We start from the raw sequence: 24,239 nt of genomic DNA, 5'->3' as shown, positions 1-24,239 counted from the left end.
TGCACATTATTACTTCCTCTAGTTGTTATTTCAAACTTGTCATCAATACTAAATATTGACTTTGCCCCTCTAGTCAAAACTTGGAAACAACAAGTAGCAAAAAAAAAAGAAATAGCGATGATCGTACTCCAGAGCATCTAGAAGGTAATTGATACTAGTGCTCAAATATTTGTGTTAGTATTATTAACGACAATTTGGTAATGAAACTAAATAGATGCTCTCCATCATAATGGCCAAAGCTTGGATATTTCAAGTAAGACTATGGGAAAACTAAATAAATCTAGCTCTGGACTATCAAAAAGGTATTTTTCTACTTCTGAATTTTTTCCATTCGACTATTGAACTATCATCATTTGCTGCTGAAAATAAATATTTGTAGGTCAAGAAGTGGCTCAAATCAGCTGGAAGCACTTTCCATAGAGCATCCCTTACACATAGAACCACCTGTCAAGGCCAAGGGTAACAAGAAGGTGAAACCCACAAAGAAGAAGCAAGGGCTAGGTGCTAAGAATGTTAGAACTACAAATGTGCCACTTGACAGCCCCTCCATGGGTACTAGAAGCAAAAAACATAACCACCTAGCCCTGCAATGAGCACAAGAAGTAAAAGAAGGCTTAGTCTTTGATTTTAGATATGCTTGTTCTCATATCTGATGCAGATCTTGGGGCCGAGCTCGGCTCCATGGTTACTGGCACCAAGCCTATCTTTCGTATGGGCCCTCCTTTCCTTTCTCTTTCTCTCTCCCTCTCTCTCTCGCACCGCCAACGCCCGCCCGAACCAACGCACCACCGCCACCACTGCCCGTACCCTCTCCCGCCGCCACCTGCCATCGTGCCCTTGCTCACGCCTGGTCACCCGTGCCGGCGCATCCTTCCCCATGCCCTCGACCGCGGCTGCAGTGGCCACCATGCCGGCACCGCGCACCGCGCCCGCTTCATCGCCGCGCCAGCGCCATGCTGCCCTTGCCTGCCCGCCGTGCCATGCCACCCACGCCGCGCCGCGCCATGCTGGCACCGTGCCACCCATGCCCTTGCCTGCCTTGCCGTGGCCATGCCATGGCCATGCCCGCCTTGCCGTGATCGTGCCGTGGCCACACGTGTGCCCGCCATGCCGCCCGCGCCCGCCGTGCTGGCCTCACCCACACCTGGCGTTCGCTGCGACTCCGTTGACGAACAGGTAAAAATTGTGAATATGCAATATACATACTTAGTTAGCTTTGATTGTAGTGTAGTAGTTTTGGCATTTGTTATTTACTAGTTAATGTGATGACTCAGGTAGTTGATTTATTTAGTGATCTAGTGAGATAGATATGTAGATAGATAGAAACATAGATACATAGGTACATATATATAGTTAGATAGCTACTTAGATAGGTAGTTATATTTTAGTTAACTAAATAGGATCTAGCTATTTAGTGAGTACACTATATATATATACGTAGTTATTATCTTATTTACTTAGTTTGTAGTTAGAAATTAGTTGTTAGGTACTATCTATCGTCTAATTTGGACTAAAGGATATGTGTTTCGTTATGTGTTTGAACTAGATGGATAACCTAGTGACCATATATCATGGAGCCACCATTGAATACGATTGCTATGGATATGTTGAGTTTGTTGACATGCATAGCGTGCCTGTGCTATTCAATGATAGGCCTTCATTTAGTGAGATGGTTGCAAGGGCTCGGGAGGAGCTATATTGCCTTGGAGATGATGATGATGGCATTGCAGTTGAGGGTGTACTGTACCTAGGTTCTCCTCCCAACATCCTCAGGCGAATGATCCCAATTAGGTGTGCAGATCAGTGGAAGAACTATGTGAGATCGGCTATGAAGAGCCAGCTGTAATGTTTTGGACATGGTTGTGCGTCGGGTGTTAGTTGATCCCATCCCTCATGGGTCAGCAGGCACACATCGACCCTCCCATCCTAGAACCTGATATGGATGTGGAGGTTACACCTATGGTTCTCGATGCTCAATCTGCCCCCAATGAGGTAGTTGGAGATGCTTATTAGACTCATGTTGTTGTGGCAGATCCTCCTCATGAGATCCCTTTGACACAGAATCATCCGAGTAAGTGTCTTAACCAGATGGTTATTGGGAGCTTACCCCCTTCCTTACATCCATTGCTTTCATTATTTCCTTATTTCTCTACTTATGTTGCAGGTGACATTCCTGAGAATGTGGATGTGCCCCCTGTTGCTGCGCAAGTGCACTGTGGAGATGGATTCCGTGGCTCCAATAGTGTTGAAATTATGAATGATTCAGAGCCATATGAGATGGCAAGGGCTCTTGATTCTGATGATGATCACCCTATTGGAGAGTTGATAGAGAGTGATCTTGAGATGATGAGGTGTATCTTTTCCAGCCATCGTGATCCAAGAGTTCTCGAGTTTAGCGATCTTGCTCATTCCGATCAGGCATGTGCAGTAGGATGTGATAATGAGCTCCTAGAAGCTTCTAAGGATGGCCCTAACATGGTAATTGAGAATGGGAGGGTATTCAAGGACCTCCCTGCATTGAAGAGGTGGTTGTAGGTGTTTGCAGTGATACAAAAGAGACCTTACAAGGTCTTGCATTTATATGCGGAGTGCCATTATATAGTTGTGTGTGACAAGGAACGCTTCATCTACAGCCTCTACGGCCTGAGTAAAGAACGCGTCATCATCCTTCTCCACCTACAAGCCGCCTCTGCTAGAGCAATGAGCTCGCTTAGTCTGCCAGTGTTGTCCTCAGCATCCTCTGCTTGCAAGCCTGCCTCTGCTAGAGCAATGAGCTCGCTTACTCTGCCAGTGTCGTCCTCTATCTCCTCCGCCTACAAGCCCACCTCAGCAAGAGCGATGAGATCACTCAACCTGGCAGTGTTGTCCTCATTCTCGTCTCCATCATCAGACAACAGAATCGATGATTGAACGGTGCGACCGGCTCATGTTATGTGCTCATCTAACTTTTTTTCCTCATACCTTGCATGAGCCACCTTTGTGGCATGGTCCTCGCTACATCCAATCCCTTCATGTATAAAATGCAATCAGTTAGCAACGTGATTATATTACATTTAAAATTAGGCAACAAAAAAAGGCTTTCAAGCACTCACTGGCATGTAATGCAACAACATGCTTGTTCAAGACCTACATCTGTACTCTTGTCTCCTCCCTTGCCTCATTCCTTGCCCTCTCCTCCTCTAACGTCCTCTGTCTCTCCCATCCCCATTTGTCAAGCCCAACATCGATCGGGTTATGAATATCGTGCTGTCTAGCAAACTCACGCATCTTGATTTTGTGATGTTTAATGAATAGGTTACGTAGTCAGGTCCATATCCCCTCTTCTGTGTAATTACTTGCCTCCCCTTCAGTTCATCCAAGAACTTAGCTTGACCCTCATAACATTTCCACCTACATTTCCTAGTGCTCTGTTCAAATGAAAAATTATATCATATATTGTGGGGGATATGACCCCGGTATCCATAAGACAAGACATGGGCCGCACCATCAGAGGTGGCCCATCCCACAAGATCAAGGCATGCACGACACTGGTCGACGTGCACCACAAGATATCGTATAGTACCAAATAAGATACTTTCCTTATAACCCTACCCCTCTAGAGTATATAAGGAGAGGCAAGGGTCCCCTAGTCGACATCTACATACATCCCATATGATGTAGACTAGGCCCGATCTTCTGAAAGGTATGATAGCGTCGATTGGTGGAGACTCGACGTTCATGATCTAGACTTCGAACCAAGACTCATTCAGACCCCCGCAATCGTTACACCACTGCTCCGTTGGTTATCAACCACGCGAACGTGATTGACCTCGCCAAAAACACTTTCCTACAAGCGAATTGAGAACACAAGCAAGAACGGGATGAATGTAATCTGAAATTGCAAATAAATATGAGGCTTATGATAATGAGAAGGAGTTCAAGTCTTTATTCGAAATGACTAATCGCCACAGGCAAACAAGATCAAGAATTGGGGCCCTGGTTCACAGCAAGAAGCCTTGGCGGCACAGTTGCAGCAAAACAATGTCTGTTTCATGAGGAAATCAAGAACTAAACAAAACCCTAACCCTAAGGAGAGCGATGGCTGTTATTTACAGAGACATCACCCCCTGGATGTGCCCCCTAATTGTGGCAGAACCGCCCAAAATAGCACACTTACGGAGGCACTCATCTTCCACCAGACACTAAGCACCCCGAAAGCAAGCTACCGTGGGCGGTATCCATCGGGCACACCCCAAGGGAGAACCCGAAAGATCCACATTTTTCCTAAGGATCCAATAATGAGAACGAGTTACAATACTTATCCATTTCATACATTAGAGCTTCTTAAAAGTACATTATTACAATACCAAATATCAGAGTACGGAATGATAACAGCAGAATTTAAAAATAACATCTAGCGGTAAGGGGTGAGGATTCTGTCTGAGCCCACTAGAAGGATCCTCCACACAAAGGTACTCTTGAAGCATCACCTGCAACAGGGGTAAATAAACCCTGAGTACACAATGTACTCGCAAGACTTATCCGACTAGTGGGAATAATTTCTCGACTCTAAGGAATATGAGAAGCTATCTGGCTTGCTGGTTTTCTTTAGCAGAAAGCAATACTAATAGTGAGTCCTTATTTATGTATTATTATTATTAGCCGTATTAAGTTATCATCTAGCCTGTCTATATAAGCACATGTTCTACTTTCAAGCAAGAGTTGAGCAATCAGTTCCATTTCTTCTCCTTTCAATTTTCAGTTCTTACTATGATGCTAAACCGCAGACAAGCCGTACCAGATTTCCCGGCGATTCGTGAATCAATGTGCCCAGCTGGATGCCCCGAAGACACACGCCCCACTTGTACCCCAGGCACAAGCAGGACTAACCCATCACTCTCCTATCTCGGGTGTCTAGGTCCCCGTCCAAACTTGGACTCCAAGCCCCCACATCCTGAGTCCTGGACTCAGTGTGGTGCAAGGACCTCCACCACCTCCTCTTCCCATCAGTCGGTCCGGAAAGAGCCGGATCCGCGACAAGAGAGCAACAAGTCTTCCCTGTGCCCATACCCAAGTGTGTGCTCAGGACAATAGATCTATGACTTGCCTAGAGCCATATGCAACGACCGGTCCTTAATTGACACAGACAGGGAAAAAGTGTAACCGAGCTATGCCCTGTTGGCCACAGGACACAACCCTTTACACCCATCAGAACCTAACCATATCCCTGCCCGATCACCATTTTCCTTTCCACCATTTTATCATGAGTGATCATATTTATCACCTATTTGCGAGTAACGACAGGTTACTCACACTACCGAGATCCTGAGCATAGCAGCTACTCGACCTGTACTAGTAGGACTCATAGGTAGATATATTTATGCATGTAGTTTCCATAAAATGCCTGTAACGTAAATGCACATCATAGATATATATTTAGTTATTATTCAAAATAAGGGTTATGCACCGGGGCTTGCCTTCAGCGGGCACGGTGTCAGCAAAGTCAGTGACGGGCGGCTCCGGAACGTCCTCCTACACGAGGATCTCCTCCTCGTACTCTTCGACGACTTCGTCGTACTCCTGCTCGCCGAAGGTCACGATCTCCAGTGGCACGTTCTCTATATGCATACAGTGATGATGATGCAATGCTTAGTAATATAGCAACAACAACTCTTAAAATAAAAATACATCTACCAAGCTACTAAGCTAACACTAATGACTAATACGCAAAGTTACCTATTATTCCCACTAAACAGGTATGAAACATTTCATGTATTATCTTAGCAACTAAAGGCATCCTTATTGCTGATATCAATTTACTATATATATGATAAAATAAGGTGCACTAGCTACCATACATCACAAAAATTCATTCTCTAAATAACCATACTAATAATAAGCATTTCAAAATTAAAGTAACCCTAAAGGGATCACTAAACTATACGAACTAATTACACTAACAGATAGATCATGAATTTAGGAATCTAACAAAATTTATTTCACAATAAATAAATAAATTCAAATGAGCTCTAGAGATGAAGAAAACGATATTATTGGAGGAGGCCAATTAGCTTGATTAACCAACTGATCTATTCGCACCTTTGCGTGTTCTTGGAAAAGGTAGAACACGAAGCGGTGAATCGATGTGAGATGCTGGTTACTTGATTTGAGAGAAGTGAATGATTAGTGGAGTGAAATAGCTCGATGGCTCGGCATGTCCTTATAAAGGCAAAAGACGCGGGGAGGGAGAAGCTGGCTCGTTGCACGCGGTCACGGTCAGGTCATGCTCGTACCGCTACCGTGCTGACAATGGATGCGTGTGGAAATGTGAACAGTGTTTCGTCACCTAACAAGTCAAAGCAGAGCCAGTGCCTTTAGGCTTCTGACAAACGTGTGACATGGCTCAGCTATAGTGTACGAGTATAGTTTAAGTCTTTGGGTCAAGACTAAGGAATGGACCACGAGAGTGAAGCTGAGTAGATGAGCCATGTCTCCAAGCCAGGACAGAGCCTTTGCTGCAATGCCGTGCTGTGCAGGTTCCTTCAAGTCAGTGATTATCTTTCTCCTGCAGTGGAAAAGAGAGTCTAGTGCCCTAGTCCTTGTCTCCTTGACTAACCGAAGACTTGACTTGCTTTATGACTAGTAGACTTTATAACTTGTAGAACTACCCTGATCTTTTTAGAACATGAACGGCTTTACTCGATCCAATAATTTCAACCATTCGCAGGTATGGTGTGGATCCGATCACAATATCAGGGCTCATATGTCATCTATGATCATTTAACTAGGAAACTGGTGCATGTGCTTACACTCCTGTACCAAAACAACGATTCTTAGTGATTCTTCGTGCTACAGCGATTCAATAGAAACAGCAGGAACCGTGTTGTCCGCGGATGAACAGTGTTCCGCGGATGAACAGTGATCCGTTACTGCTACAGTACTGCATGTAGAAAGGATCAAAATAACAGGACCCGTGTTTTCTACTATGAACAGTGTTCCTATGCTGCTACAGTAGCGCAGTGTGGAAAAAGTGCCTGTCCTTCATTTGCAAAACAACTGAGCAGTGAGCGAGCGGAGTGCTCAGCGGGCTGAGCTTGTGAGTGATATAAATGCGCAGCGTGTGCGACACACTATGGCAGCGACAGCGCGACGTGCGCTGATAATTTTGCAAGGCGATTAGCAAGCGAAGTAAAGGCGGGGTAATTAGAACAACGAGAGATGACAGTGGCACATCGCGAGATTGATGGAGATATAAATCTTGCCAAGTGGTATGCTAATAATTAGTGAATGACAATAATTTATCATTTGACTTTGTGGCTATGGAGCTCTCACGTGGAGAGAGATGACGTGCTGGAAGGACAACTTGGACAAGGAATAGATTAGAGCTCAATTTGAGAATTAGTGCAAAAAAATTTTAATTTCTCATTTACCACATGCAATAATACATAAACATGATGCTCATGACATGGTTTAGTATTTTGATTAAGGCGTAACACTGAGGGTGTTACAAATCTACCCCCCTAAAACAAAATCTCGACCTGAGATTTCATGTGCCTAGTGTGAGAAAAAGGTAGGAAATACATTTTGATGCAGCAACTAACTATCCGAACCAGAGAGGAGATGGGGGTAATGCTTCAATAGGTAACTCTCTTGTTCCCACGTGGCTTCGTCCTCTGAATGGTTTTGCCACTGCACCTTGTAGAACTTTACTACTCTGTTCCTGGTCACTCTCTCCTTCTTATCCAAGATTTTGATAGGGTGTTCCACATAAGTCAAATCTGGCTGGAGGGGAAGCTCTTCAATTTCCACAGCTTCATCAGGAACACGTAGACATTTCTTCAATTGTGATACATGAAACACATTGCGTACCGTAGATAAAATATCAGAAAGCTGGAGACGATAAGCAATTGGACCACACTGCTCTAGAACCTTGTACGGACCCACATACTGAGGGGCTAGCTTGCCATGGACACCAAGCCGATGCACCCCTCTCATAGGAGATACCTTGAGATATACATAATCCCTAGCTGCAAACTCCAAAGGCCTTCTTCGCTTGTCAGTATAAGCCTTTTGCCGGCTCTGGGCTGCCTTCAAGTGGCTTCAAATAATGCTTACTTTCTCTCGAGCCTTTTTTATGAATTCAGGCCCAAAATATCCACGATCCCCCACTTCAACCCAGTTAAGTGGCGTTCTACACTTTTGCCTGTATAGAGCCTCAAATGGTGCCATGCGAATGCTCTCTTGGTAGCTGTTATTATATGAAAATTCAGCTAACTTCAAGCACTTATCCCACTTCTCAGGAAAAGAAATGGTACAAGCCCTCAACATATCCTCGAGCACCTGGTTCACCCTTTCAGTTTGACCATCAGTTTGTGGGTGGTATGCTGAGCTTCTCAGAAGATGAGTACCCAGACAGTGCTGTAATTGCTCCCAGAAACGAGAGACAAAGACTGACCCTCTATCAGAGATGATAGTAAGGGGAACTCCATGTAGGGTTACAATCCGATCAAAATATATCTCAGCATACTTCTTGGTAGTATATCTAGTGTCCATTGAGATAAAATGGGCAGACTTGGTGAGACGGTCCACAATGACCCAAATAGAATCAAAGCCCGTGGAGGTGCGGGGTAAACCCATAATGAAATCCATGGAAATATCCTCCCATTTCCAAACAGGAATGGGCAAGGGCTGCAAATATCCTGGGGTACGCATATGATCTGCTTTAACCCTACCACAAGTGTCGCACTCCACGACGTGCTGGGTGATGTCCTGCTTCATGTTAGACCACCAGTACAAGTGGCACAGATCATGATACATCTTGTTACTGCCAGGATGAATAGACAACTTTGAATGGTGAGCTTCATTCAAAATTTTTCTTTTTAGCTCTTCATTGGATGGAACCACCAGTCTATCCTTGTATCTCATGACTCCATGTTCATCAACACTAAAGTGAGGGCCACGCCCTTCAGCCATCAACTTCTTGATGTGAGGAATCTCTTCGGGGTCTTCTTTCTGCTCCCGAATAATCTGCTCCAACAACTCTGAGGTTAATGCAATATGAGCTAGCACCTCTGTGTGGTTGAGAGACAAAGGTATTTCCTCAACCTGATGTGACTTATGGCTCAAAGCATCTGCTACAACATTGGCCTTTCCTGGGTGATAATGGACTTCCAAATTATAATCCTTTATTAACTCTAACCATCTTCTTTGCCTCATGTTTAGCTCAGACTGAGTGAAAATATACTTGAGGCTCTTGTGATCTATAAAGATATGCACTTTGTTGCCCAATAGATAGTGCTTCCAAATCTTCAAGGAGTGGACTACAGCAGCTAGCTCTAAGTCATGGGTGGGGTAATTCACCTCATGCTTCTTCAGTTGACACGAAGCATAAGCTATCACACGCCCATCTTGCATAAGCACACACCCTAACCCTATCTTCGAGGCATCACAGTATACATCAAAGGGCCTATGAATATCTGGTTGGGCCAACACAGGAGCAGTAGTCAGAAATGTCTTCAGAGTTTGGAAAGCTTCTTCACAAGCTGAGCTCCAATCAAACTTAGCTTCTTTTTGGAGCAGCTTAGTCATTGGCTGGGCTATCTTGGAGAAATCAGGAATAAAACACCGATAGTACCCAGCGAGACCAAGAAACTGACGAATCTGATGCACAGACTTAGGAGATTTCCAATCCAATACATCTTGCACCTTGCTGGGATCTACAGAAACGCCTTCAGGTGTTAACACATGCCCCAAAAACTGCACTCGATCCAACCAAAATTCGCACTTGCTGAATTTAGCATACAGCTTATGCTCCCTTAGTCGAGTTAGTACTATCCAAAGGTGTCGGGCATGCTCTTCATCATTCTTGGAATAGATCAGGATGTCATCAATGAAAACCACCACAAACTTATCCAGCTCCGGCATGAAAACTGAATTCATCAGGTACATGAAGAAGGCAGGAGCATTGGTGAGACCAAAAGACATCACTAGGTACTCATACAACCCATACCTAGTAGAGAAAGCTATCTTTGGTATACCATGTGGCCTGATCTTAATCTGATGATAGCCTGATTGGAGATCTATCTTCGAGAACACCTTGGCACCAGCTAGCTGATCGAACAAAGTATCTATGCGGGGCAAAGGATACTTGTTCTTAACTGTTACCACATTAAGAGGACGGTAATCCACACACATCCACAAGGTACCATCCTTCTTCTTCACAAAAATGGCTGGGCAACCCCATGGTGAAGCACTAGGACGGATGAAACCTTTGTCCATCAACTCTTCTAGTTGCTTCTTCATTTCTGCTAGTTCTCTTGGAGCCATGCGGTACGGGCGTCTAGAGATAGGGGCAGTATCAGGCTCTAGCTCAATGGAGAATTCTACTTCTCTGTCCGGTGGCAACCTCGGAAGATCTTCAGGGAAAACATCCAGGAACTTACAAACCACAGGGATGGAGGTAAGATCAGGAGAGGCTTCAGCATGGGCAGCAATAGGTAAAACTGGATCTAAGGGTACAATAAGAGACATCCTATCCTTAGAAGAAGGAAGTCGTAACTCCACACTTCTCCTCTTCATATCCAATACTACCCCATACATCCACAACCAGTTCATTCCAAGAATAGCATCAATGCCTTGCCCAGGCATTATCATGAACTATAGATGGTAAGTGTGGGTGGCTAATACCAAACTTACTATATCTGTGCAGGTAATGATGAACATCTGAGAACCCACAGTACGGATCTTATAGGCATACGGTATAGCCAATAGTGATAAGTTGTGCTGCTCTACAAACTCCATGCTCATAAAGGAATGCGATGCGCCGGAATCAAACAACACCAAAGCTGGATGGGATTCGATAGTAAACATACCAGCCATAACTGTCTCCTGCTACACAGCTTGCTAAGCATCCGTGAAGTGCACCTTACCAGATCTGCTGAGCACCTTCCTTTTGATGAAAGTCCTCTTAATCAGCCTAGAATTTGCAGACGGCTGAGATGTCTGCTGCTGAGGACACTCCCTGGCATAGTGGCCATCCTTGCCACACTTGAAACAAGCACCAGGCTTGTTCCCGAATCCCTAACAAGGTGGGACCTGCTATCCCTGAGTTTGCTAGGGTTGCACCTGCTGCTGAGGTGCCTTGTACTGAGTAGCAGAAGTCTGTGATGTCTGCTAGGGTGACTGGTACGGAGGCTTGCCGGATGGTTGATAGGGCCCCCGCCTAACAATCTGCACCTTCTGAGTATGGGGATGGCTTGAGGATCTAGCTGCCACCCGCTTCTGCTTCCAATCCGCCTGAGATGCCTGCTAGAAACCCTCAAGAGCAATGGCGGCGTTCATCAAAGCCCCAAAGGTCTGATAGTTCCCTAGGTACAATTTCTCCTGAAGAGCAGGAGTGAGACCACGAAAGAAGCGATCCCTCTTCTTGTCATCCATGTCCACCTGACTACCAGCATACTGAGCCAAGTGGTTAAACTAGGTCACATACTCCATTACCGTCCTGCTCCCCGGATGCAGCTCCATGAACTCGGTCACCTTCTGGTGGATAACACCAGCAGGTATGAAGAACTTGCGGAAGGCGGTGGAGAACTCCTGCCATGTCGCCGGGTGATCCGATAGCTCCACGGCCTAGAAAGTCTCCCACCAGGCACCTGCGGACCCCAAAAGCAGCTAGGACGCAAAGTGCATCTTCTGCTCGTTGGCCACTCCGAGCAGCCAAAACTTCTGCTCCAGCGTGCGAAGCCAGTGCTCCGCCTCCAACGGATCGTCCGACAGTGTGAACGTGGGTAGGTGGGTCTTGAGGAAGTCCTGGTAAGAGGACTGTCCCTTAGGACGACGAGCACCACCCTCATTCCCACCGTTGCCTTCGGGGCCTCCACGGGCGAGACCCGCGATGGCCTGTGCCATAATCTCCATGGCACAAGCTGTCTCCTAATGAGCAGTGGCTAACTCCTAACGAGCAGCCAACAACTCCACCATGACCTCCGCGGTGGACAGTGATGGAGGCGGTGGCGGAAAAGGCAGAGGAACCAAGGGTGGAACCTCCTGAGCTCCCTCATTGCCACGCTCAAAAGCCCGAGCACTATCACCATGGCCCTCATTGGCCGCTCTCGAACTGGTGCTCCCACATCCAGACCTCAGATTCATCTGTAAGAGAGACGAACCATCCATTAGGACACCTTCTCGATCAGGATCCAGGGATTAAAGAAATGACAGCACATTTATTAAAGCATTTTGTTAGTTAGTCCTATAAATTTACTAATTCAATTATACGTGAAGGGGGATTTCAATTGAAGTAAGATGCTATTATCATGATGCATGCTTCGGCCTATACGTTCACTCAAGCTGGAATATAGCGGCATTCGTAAAATTTTCGGCACATCGCACACTCACTTTCCGTATACTAAGGGATTTCTTACGCAACGTAAGTCAGTGTACCTGCAGAAAACTAATTAGATAAAAATAGTGCCGCTATCCTAGATAGACCATATTGCTAGGGCTTATACTTATTTACCTAATATAATCGCATCCTACTTTTTGCAAAACTTTTGTTGGTCAAATTTTTTTTAAGTTTTTGAAAAGAGTGATGAACTCGTAACCATTATTGGCTCTGGTACCAACTGTGGCAGAACCACCCAAAATAGCACACTTACGGAGGCGCTCGTCTTCCACCAGACACTAAGCACCCCGAAAGCAAGCTACCGCGGGCGGTATCCGTCGGGCACACTCCAAGGGAGAACTCGAAAGATCCACATTTTTCCCAAGGATCCAATAATGAGAATGAGTTACAATACTTATCCATTTCATACATTAGAGTTTCTTAAAAGTACATTATTACAATACCAAATATCAGAGTATGGAATGATAACAGCGGAATTTAGAAAAATAACATCTAGCGGTAAGGGGCGAGGATTCCGTCTGAGCCCACCAGAAGGTCCTCCACACAAAGGTACTCTTCAAGCATCACCTGCAACAGGGGTAAATAAACCCTGAGTACATAATGTACTCGCAAGACTTATCCGACTAGTGGGAATAATTTCCCGACTCCAAGGAATATGAGAAGCTATCTAGCTTGCTGGTTTTCTTTAGCAGAAAGCAATACTAATAGTGAGTCCTTATTTATGTATTATTATTATCAGCCGTATTAAGTTATCATCTAGCCAGTCTATATAAGCACATGTTCTACTTTCAAGCAAGAGTTGAGCAATCAGTTCCATTTCTTCTCCTTTCAACTTTCAGTTCTTACTACGGTGCTAAACCGTAGACAAGCCGTACCGGATTTCCCGACGATTCGCGAATCAATGTGCCTAGCTGGGTGCCCCAAAGACACACGCCCCGCTTGTACCCCAGGCACAAGCAGGACTAACCCATCACTCTCCTATCCCGGGTGTCTAGGTCCCCGTCCAAACTTGGACTCCAAGCCCCCACATCCTGAGTCCTGGACTCAGTGTGGTGCAAGGACCTCCACCACCTCCTCTTCCCATCAGTCGGTCCGGAAAGAGCTGGATCCGCGACAAGAGAGCAATAAGTCTTCCCTGCGCCCATACCCAAGTATGTGCTCGGGATAATAGATCTGTGACTTGCCTAGAGCCATATGCAATGACCGGTCCTTAATTGACACAGACAGGGAAAAAGTGTAACCGAGCTATGCCCTATTGGCCGTAGGACATAACCCTTTACACCCACCAGAACCTAACCATATCCCTGCCCGATCACCATTTTTCTTTCCACCATTTTATCATGAGTGATCATATTTATCACCTATTTGCGAGTAACGGCAGGTTACTCACACTACCGAGATCCTGAGCATAACAGCTACTCGACCTGTACTAGTAGGACTCATAGGTAGATATATTTATGCATGTAGTTTCCATAAAATGCCTGTAACGTAAATGCACATCATAGATATATATTCAGTTATTATTCAAAATAAGGGTTATGCACTGGGGCTTGCCTTCAGCGGGCACGGTGTCAGCAAAGTCAGTGACGGGCGGCTCTGGAACGTCCTCCTACACGAGGATCTCCTCCTCGTACTCTTCGACGACTTCGTCGTACTCCTGCTCACCGAAGGTCACGATCTCCAGTGGCGCGTTCTCTATATGCATGCAGTGATGATGATGCAATGCTTAGTAATATAGCAATAGCAACTCTTAAAATAAAAATACATCTACCAAGCTACTAAGCTAACTCTAATGACTAATACGCAAAGTTACCTATTATTCCCACTAAACAGGTATGAAACATTTCATGTATTATCTTAGCAACTAAAGGCATCCTTATTGCTGATATCAATTTACTATATATATGATAAAACAAGGTGCACTAGCTACCATGCATCACAAAAATTCATTCTCTAAATAACCATACTAATAATAAGCATTTCAAAATTAAAGTAACCCTAAAGGGATCACTAAACTATACGAACTAATTACACTAACAGATAGATCATGAATTTAGGAATCTAACAAAATTTATTTCACAATAAATAAATAAATTCAAATGAGCTCTAGAGATGAAGAAAACGATATTATTGGAGGAGGCCAATTAGCTTGATTAACCAACTGATCTATTCGCACCTTTGCGTGTTCTTGGAAAAGGTAGAACACGAAGTGGTGAATCGGATGTGAGATGCTGGTTACTTGATTTGAGAGAAGTGAATGATCAGTGGAGCGAAACAGCTCGATGGCTCGGCATGTCCTTATAAAGGCAAAAGACGCGGGGAGGGAGAAGCTGGCTCGTTGCACGCGGTCACGGTCAGGTCATGCTCATACCGCTACCATGCTGACAATGGATGCGTGTGGAAATGTGAACAGTGTTTCGTCACCTAACAAGTCAAAGCAGAGCCAGTGCCTTTAGGCTTCTGACAAATGTGTGACACGGCTCAGCTATAGTGTACGAGTATAGTCTAAGTCTTTGGGTCAAGACTAAGGAATGGGCCACGAGAGTGAAGCTGAGTAGATGAGCCATGTCTCCAAGCCAGGACAGAGCCTTTGCTGCAATGCCGTGCTATGCAGGTTCCTTCAAGTCAGTGATTATCTTTCTCCTGTAGTGGAAAAGAGAGTCTAGTGCCCTAGTCCTTGTCTCCTTGACTAACCGAAGACTTGACTTGCTTTATGACTAGTAGACTTTATAACTCGTAGAACTACCCTGATCTTTTCAGAACATGAACGGCTTTACTCGATCCAATGATTTCAACCATTCACAGGTATGGTGTGGATCCGATCACAATATCAGGGCTCATATGTCATCTATGATCATTTAACTAGGAAACTGGTGCATGTGCTTACACTCCTGTACCAAAACAGCGATTCTTAGTGATTCTTCATGCTACAGCGATTTGATCGAAACAGCAGGAACCATGTTGTCTACGGGTGAACAGTGTTCCATGGGTGTGCTGCATGTAGAAAGGATCAAAATATCAGGACCCGTGTTTTCTACTATGAACAGTGTTCCTATGCTGCTACAGTGACGGCATGTGGAAAAAGTGCCAGCCCTTCATTTGCAAAACAGCTGAGCAGTGAGCGAGCGGAGTGCTCAGCGGGCTGAGCTTGTGAGTGATATAAATGCATAGCGTGTGCGACACACTATGGCAGCGACAGCGCGACGTGCGCTGATAATTTTGCAAGGCGATTGGCAAGTGAAGTAAAGGCGGGGTAATTAGAACAACGAGAGATGACAGTGGCGCATCGCGAGATTGATGGAGATATAATTCTTGCCAAGTGGTATGCTAATAATTAGTGAATGACAATAATTTATCATTTGACTTTGTGGCTATGGAGCTCTCACGTGGAGAGAGATGACGTGCTGGAAGGACAACTTGGACAAGGAATAAATTAGAGCTCAATTTGAGAATTAGTGCAAAAAAATTTTAATTTCTCATTTACCACATGCAATAATACATAAACATGATGCTCATGACATGGTTTAGTATTTTGATTAAGGCGTAACACTGAGGGTGTTACACTAATGGGCCCAAACACGATACACGGTCCAACGGACCAAAAGACGGTGTCGCAGCACCCTGGTAGATTCTGGATGCTGACTTGTTTCGATGATTCCTGTTGATTCCGAAGGTCTTTTGATGTGAGACCACATGGATTGGCTTCCTTATCAAATTAGCTTTCCAACCATATGTGGATCATAAAAAACAGAGTCTGGATGCATCCTGGGTGACCAGTTTAAGGCAGACTGGTCCTAGAGGCCGAGGCATACTCGAACTTGAGTTGCTTTGGGCCTCCACCTCGGGGACTCGAACCGAATTAGCCTTAGGCCTCCTTCTTGACTTGGACACCCTTGCTGACCTCCTACCCCTCCATACCATGATCCAAACATGGTTATATGCATGGGTGCCATGTCCTCATCATCCTCCCCTTCTTGACGAAAAGTCGTCCTCGGCGTCGATTGTGCTTGAAACTGATCCTGCACAACACAAAGGAGAACGGGGTTGCAAAGAGAAAGGGAACTGAAATAATTGTGAGAAAGAATGTGACCATGTTTCCAAGTTTCTAGCATGTCATCTCGCATAAAAATTTCAGCAAGCATGTAGACTCCATGATCCAAATGCACACGATGTATGTCAACACTATCCTACAAAAGATTAGAACTAACCAAAGACAATGCAGGAATAGATGGTCTAGCAGATATAGGTAGCAACCAACAATGCTCCCCTTCTTGGAAATGAACTTGTTTCTTTGAGGAACATGAGAAAATATTTGTATTATGATGGCTGCCCTCTAAACGATCATAATCTTGTACAGCAAAAAGAGAATTCATATTACTATGAATGTATACTCGGTGTATCATATATTGTCCCTTGTTGTTATATTTGCCAATAACATTATATGTGTGTTTAGAAAACCAATGCAAATCAACATATTTAAAAAGGCTCTCCTCCAAACAATCTAGGTTACAAAAAACATCAAATTCAATGTAACCCAAAGTATATAAAGAAGACAACAGTGTGTGCTCATCAGTTTTAGAAGCAATATGAATAACATGTTTATTTTCAGCGCAAGTGGTTGGTTCCAAAATATGTAAAACTAAAGCATCATCAACCAATTCATCTTTATCACAATTCACAAGAAACATAAAGCAAATTATCATGGGACAAAGATAAATCAAGAGAGGGTTCCACTAATAATTGCTCTATGATAGCATGGTGTGTGGATGAATTTAGTACATTAAAACAATTCTCACCTTCCGTGAGTGTAGCACCATGGGCATTACCTGTGTTCTCAGCAGGAGTAATAGGTGCATTGTGAAGTGATGGTTCTGAATTTGCATATGAGGTTGTAAGCTTCTCATTTTCTTCCATGTCATCCTCTCGCTTATGTACATTATCCTGCAGAAGGTTAGTCATAGCAAGAGGAATAATAACAGACTCATCCTCTAAATGGTGCACCTCAGCATATGAAGTCAAAATAGGAGGTGGATTAATATAGGTTTCTCGCATAAGGAGTTTCATATCATTCTAAGGTTTATCAGAAGGATCTAAAGACTTTCACCAAGATAAAGCAGAATGTCGCAAAACACTAGCTGCATTTGTTACCTTCCTCCTTGGACACATAAAATGAGTAGCAAATATGTTATCGATGGCAATTTCCCACTCCATGTACTCATCAGCACCTATACCATCATAAGTCGGTGGATACGAATAACCTGTCATTGTTAGAAGACAACAAAAGACAACACAAAAGTATTATCCCTATCAACTACTTAGGTTGTGGATAAGAAAAAATAAGGCACTCAACTCTCAAGCGTCTTACCATGGTCTTACAAAGTGTTCTTACCAAACACTACTAAAAAAGTGCACATCTGAGATGATCTAATAATGTCATAGTAAACGCTAGAAGCGTCATGGAAAGATATCTGTGACGAAGTTATGACAAAATTATGTCCGTCATCTTTGTAGCATCACAAATGTTGCACTGTGATGATTTGTCGTGTTCCATCACAGATAAGTTTACATCCGTGACGATTTGGGCACCATCATTGAACTATTTTAGCAGGTGTTGTAGTGGACACGTGTATGACGGTAATGTTGATGCGTTTCATTCGCTCAGGACAACACGTGTCTTAAGCTAAGGTTTACACGTGTGTGACTATGAGTATGGCACGTGTCCTAAAATAAGGTTGACATGTGTTTCAATATGAGGTCGACACGTGTATGTTCTGTGAGGTCGACATGTGTATTTCTGAGAGGTTGACACATGTATTTCTGAGAGGTTGACACGTGGCATTATCTTAACGCTGGCAATGACATGGCAGTGCGTGAATGATGATGTTTTTTCATCATAAATTCTTTGATTGGATAAAATACAGGTTGCAGCCGTGCCTGATCACTCATTCCAGAAACAGAACATAATGTACCACATACAACAATTCATACATCATACACAGTTTATACATCACATGTTTAAATGTTCTCACAACCAAAGTTCCCAAACACAGGGGAACCACAAACATAGGGGAACCACAAGTTCCATAGGTTCACATCACTTGAACCACAAGTTCACAAACAAGTTCCATAGACCAGGCAATCACAGAATAAGTTCACAAGCGACAACTGACAGACCAAGTTTAGCAACTTATTATGAGTACCAGCAGTAGCGACACGAGTACCAGCAGTAGCAACATGGCCCAGCACAACCATGGACTGTAGAGGAACCTAGGTAGGACAGGAACAAGCTAAGTAGCTCAATTACCTGAGTTGAGGCCCAAGATGCGCTGAAGGATCATATCATTAGCTTCTTGTTTCTTCTTGAACTCCTCCAGCTCTTGCTAGTTCTTGAGCACAACTTCTTGGGTCCTGGCCATGGATTCTTCTGTTTCTGCAGCTTTCTTCTTTAGATGGACTAGTTATTCTTCAAGATTATTAGCCCGTTCCTTCTTCGCCTGTAGCTGTTCTCGAAGTTGTGCCTCTCTTGCAGCTAATGCAGCAGACTTGCTTACTGGTGTTTCAATACCAGCATTCTTGAGGAATGTACAAGCTACACTAGTTTGTGAGAGAACCTTTGAAACTATCTCAGTACTAGATCTTGGTGTCTCCAAGTCTTGAGCAGGCTGGGCCAACATATCTTCCATGGTACTCTACAGCAAACAGGTGCAACATTAGTAAGTTCATTATGCAGAATCTATTTCACAAGCCAAGTTATGAAAACCATCACAAAACATATTGCTGCATACATTTTAAAGTACATGAACATCAAAGATATGAATATCCTATCCATGTAATAATGCCATCCAGCAAGCATATAGGGACAACTATTTATTTCCTAAGCACAGATAGGACCATCCTGCTAGCATATAGGAAAAGTAACAACCAGCAATCATATAGGAACATCTTTTCTATGTACTAATCTCACCCAGCAAGCATATAGGAACATCAACATAGCATTTCATAGTCATGTACAGACAAACCATGCACTACCTTCTAGAAAGCATGTAGGAACCCAACTTAGCATTTCTCAACCATGCACAACCTTCCAGCAAGGGTGTAGGAACCCAACTTAGCATCTCACAAGCATATAGGAACACAACTTAACATTTCAGAACAATGCACACAACATATGATTCCATATATAGGCATAAACACATGAACAACTTTCTATGTACTCATCCCCTCTAGCAAGCATGTAGAACAACCTTCCATTTCATAAAGAACTGATAGAACCATTGACACACAATATCTAAGCATATGAACATACTTTCCATGTACTAATCCCATCCAGCAACTTTAATTAGCATAAATTCACACATATACTCAATCCCAACAAGCAATGATATGTAGGCACTTACAACTATTTCTTTGACCACATCAGTCATACCCTTCTTCTTGCTGGTATGCAATTCCTTGAAGATCTCAACTGCATCCACCTCTCTGTCCTTGTTTTTCTCCTTCTTTACATAATTATAGCGGGAAATGCAGCAAAATTAGCTTTTGTTTGTAGACAACTTTATAGGAAATAGATATGTATGTTTAAATTAGATACAATGTATTGTCCTAGTGTTTTAGCACTTACAAATGCGTACAAGTGTGAGATGTAGCTTTGAGATCCCGTCGCTTGATGGTGTCTAACCTTCTCATGGTTTATCTTGTTCTTCCGAGCAGTTTCCTATAAGACATATATGTAAATGGAAGACAACATAGAGAGAACAGAAAACTTTCTTTACAACATCATGATACCTTTGCTTTTGGAGTAGACCACATCGCCACGAGTGCCTTCCACTCGTCGTCAGAAATACTAGGAACAGGGGAAGTAGTGGGGACTTCATTAGCCGGTATACCATTGAAGTACTTGTTCTTCAACAAATATCTCCTCTGGCGTATAGCACCTTGGAGTATATTGCTGCAGGCTTGAACTATTGGCTCGCCATAGATGCCTGAGAGGCACGCCGTCGGCGGAGAACCTACTCTGCAGTAGGTGCCCACCGGAGCAGCCCGCTACACCACCAGAGCAGTTGCCTACCAGCGCATCTCGTACCAGCTAGGCTGCTAGAGCAGTTCGCCAGAGCTAGCCGTCGGAGAGGCTCGCCGCCAACGGAGAACCTACTCCCACCCTCTGCCAGATTTGGGTTGGGTTTGGATCTGGGGGCAGCACGATTGGATTGGGTTTGAGTCATAGAACTGATTCAATAAACAAATAAGAAAAAAAAATTCATCTCTAAGCATGACCAAAGTCATGTTCTGATGGTAAGGCAGCTTGACTCTGAGTGAAGGGTGCTGGGTTCGATTCCCAGGCACCGCACATTTTTTTAATATATGAATTATTTAAACAGATAATAAATTAATGTTCCCACTCTGTAACACGTCTAAATTCGTAGTGTGATGGTAAGCCATCTTGCTTGGGAAGTGCAGGTCCTGGGTTCGATTCCTAGGCACCGCACATTTTTTTTAATTTCACTTTTATGACAAAAATTTCGGCTGACAGGTGGGACCTCAACGGTGAAACTACTGAGCTTCACTTCTATGACGAAGTTCACAACATTTCTATGACGATTTCTTCTACTTTGTCACAGTTGAACAAAGGGGTTGATGCCCAAACCGGTCATCCATGACAAATAACGAAATTTCATCATTGATGAACCTTGTTCAGTGACCAAATTTGGGATCGTCATACCCAAAACGTCATAGATGAAAGGATTTCTAGTAGTGAAAGCAATAGGTAGTGCAATCGGTCGGTAACTGTGATACCATTGTAGCTTGAGTGTAATAGTTGCAAGGCGAACCTGTACTTAGTTAGAAGAAAGTGGAGCTTGGATAGGCACAATATAGTAGCAAGGAATAGCAAAATTCACAACTGAATAGCAAAGCTGAATAAGTATCCCAAGTACTTGTCTTAGTTGCTGGCCTACTCACGTTCCAAGTACCAGATGTATCAAGTGATGTGAACAGCAGGAATATGATTAAGAACAAGGCAGAAATCAGCACACGCAAACATAGCTCAAATGGCGCTATCTATGTTCTCCTATTCCACTTTAGCCCCTCTTTTCTCTATTTTTGGGCTGTCGTTGTTTTTTTTGGGATTCTTTGACTTTTTTATTTTTTTTATATTTTTCCTTCACTTAGGAGCATAAAAGAAGTAACCACAAAAAATATGAGCTTAAACAAGTGAAAGGCGTGGCATGTGGAAATTTCAGAAGATGCGCTCAAAATCCACAAAAAGCTTATGACCACAAAAAGTGGATCTTGTGACCAGTTTTTGGTCAAAATAAAAATTTCCAAACCTGACAAGGCAGGGGCGGATGGATCTGAAATTTTTTTCTAATCAATTTTGATATATGGAACGTCGAAATCCGAGTTCGTATGCGAAAACTAGACCAGTTTTACGAACTGACTCCGAATTAGAGGACAAGACGGGAACAATGCGCGCAAAATTGGTCACGGCAGCAAGGATTTGATGGAAACAATGAAGACAAGTGTAACAAATTAGATAGCATGGATTAGGATTTGATGGATATAAAGGAAATACAGCAAGACTTGAAGGTGTTCACGGATTATAATAAAAAACAAAGGGAAAAATACAAACTGGACTAAAAACGATCTAAAACCAGCAACCAGAACTTGCCCTAGGACACAAACTCAACAACGTGAAACAGAGACAAAATCGCACGGCACAACAAGGCTATAGGACAGGGAATATGTGGCGGTGTATATTTTTTTGGCTTTTTGTGGACTATAGCTAATGCAAAAACAGTAACAATCTAAAGGGGAAAACAAAGTTATACCTAACGGACAACAAGGGCTCTGATACCACTTGATGTAGACTAGGCCCGATCTTCCAAGAGGTATGATAGCGTCAATTGGTGGAGACTTGATGTTCATGATCTAGGCTTCAAACCAAGACTGATTCGGACCCCCACAACTGTTACACAACTGCTCCGTTGGTTATCAACCACGCGAACGCGATTGACCTCGCCAAAAAGGCTTTCCTGCAAGCGAATTGAGAACACAAGCAAGAATGGAATGAACACAATCTAAAATTGCAAATATATATGAGGCTTATGATAATGAGAAGGAGTTCAAGTCTTTATTCAAAAAGACTAATCGCCACAGGCGAACAAGATTAAGAACTGAGGCCCTGGTTCACAGCAAGCAGCCTTGGCGGCACAGTTGTAGCAAAACGATGTCTGTTTCACGAGGAAATTAAGAACTAAACAAAACCCAAATCCTAAGGAGAGCGATGGCTTCTATTTATAGAGTCTTGGGTGTTACCCCCTGGATGTGCCCCTAATGGGCCCAAACACGATACACGGTCCAACGGACCAAAAGACGGTGTCGCAGCACCCTAGTAGATTTTGAATGCTGACTTGTTTCAATGATTCCTATTGATTCCGAAAGTCTTTTGATGTGAGACCACATGTATTGTCTTCCTTATCAAATTATCTTTCCAACCATATGTGGATCGTTGAAAACAAAGTCCGAATGCGTCCTGGGTGACCAGTTTAAGGTAGACTGGTCCTGGAGGCCAAGCCAGACTCAAACTTGAGTTGCTTTGGGCCTCCACCACAGGGACTCGAACCGAATTAGCCTCGGGCCTCCTTCTTGACTTGGACACCCTTGCTGGCCTCCTACCCCTCCATACCATGCGCCAAACATAGTCATATACATGGGTGTCATATCCTTATCACCACATTCAATACAATACACCAAAGACAGAGGACGTAGGGTATTATGTCGATCAGACGACACAAACCTGTCTAAATTGCTATCTCTGCGCCTTGTGTCACCATCCGGTTTCTATCACGCGCACCTCCACTAATCAATCTACCTTCATGGGATATCCCTCAGAGGACTACTGAGCATCTTTTGTCGATAATTGGTGCCCACCGTGGGGTGTGTGCGTGCTGATTCCATGACAAACCAGATAGGATTTGAAAACTTACGTCCTGGCGAGATCGACTTTCATCTTGCCTGCGACATCTACATGGAGATTTGCTGCCGAACTCAAGTCGTCGTGCGAAGACCAACAGCCCAGATCGAAGACTCATGTGGTCATGCAACAATCGAACCCGACATCTACTCCGATTAAGGTGGGGCCAGCAGGTTTCCATTAACTTGGTGAAGGCATCGGGCGAGTACAAGAAGGTGCTAGATCCAGCTAACAAGCAGCGATAAGCAAACAATGAAGGAATCTGTACACCATGCATGCTAATCAAATTAGTACGGGCATACTCGTGCACGTGTGTATACGCCGAATTATTTCTTTGGCTATACTCGGTGCTTTTGGGAGATCCGGCTACATACAAGCATGAGCCGATCAAGCCTCCATCGAGTAGCAAGCGAGCTGTCCAAGCCATCAAGCGAGCCATTCATGCCGCATCTATCTACTCAGACATCATGACTTGCTGGCTCCTCTACTCCACTCGACATCAATAAAGCTAAGTCACGCTGTAATATTTTTCTAAATATTCTCCGATCTTCGTATATCGCCATAATGTTTCTGCAAGCTATTTTCTCCATGTTTGCTCTCCAAATAATTTTCTTTTATGTATACTATTTTAAAGATGACATACAACTAAGTCTAAGGTGAACCCCCGAACAGTCATGTTGACGCTCGGATGTCCCCAGAGACGGCCCTGTCTCTGGCTCCTCCCTACACGTGCACGAGTGTCTACCCTTTGCGTTATGGGTGGTCGGCAGTGGCTCCTTAGTGATGCTTTGTTCTTCCTACATGCACACGGGCTCCGCACTCCACGTTATGGTTAATAGGCTAGCTAGGGCTAGAGACTCAGCTACACACTAACTGGTCGAACAGTGG

General features: G+C 43.9%; 1 pseudogene; it reads left to right on the top strand.

Annotated features, from left to right (window-relative positions):
- The window catches only part of LOC136536427 (serpin-ZXA-like), a 31,671-nt pseudogene that overhangs the window by 418 nt on the left and 7,014 nt on the right, over window positions 1-24,239 (top strand).

Source organism: Miscanthus floridulus, chromosome 2 (assembly GCF_019320115.1).
Source record: "Miscanthus floridulus cultivar M001 chromosome 2, ASM1932011v1, whole genome shotgun sequence".
NCBI lineage: Eukaryota > Viridiplantae > Streptophyta > Magnoliopsida > Poales > Poaceae > Miscanthus > Miscanthus floridulus.
This window is presented reverse-complemented; position numbering and strand designations above follow the sequence as displayed.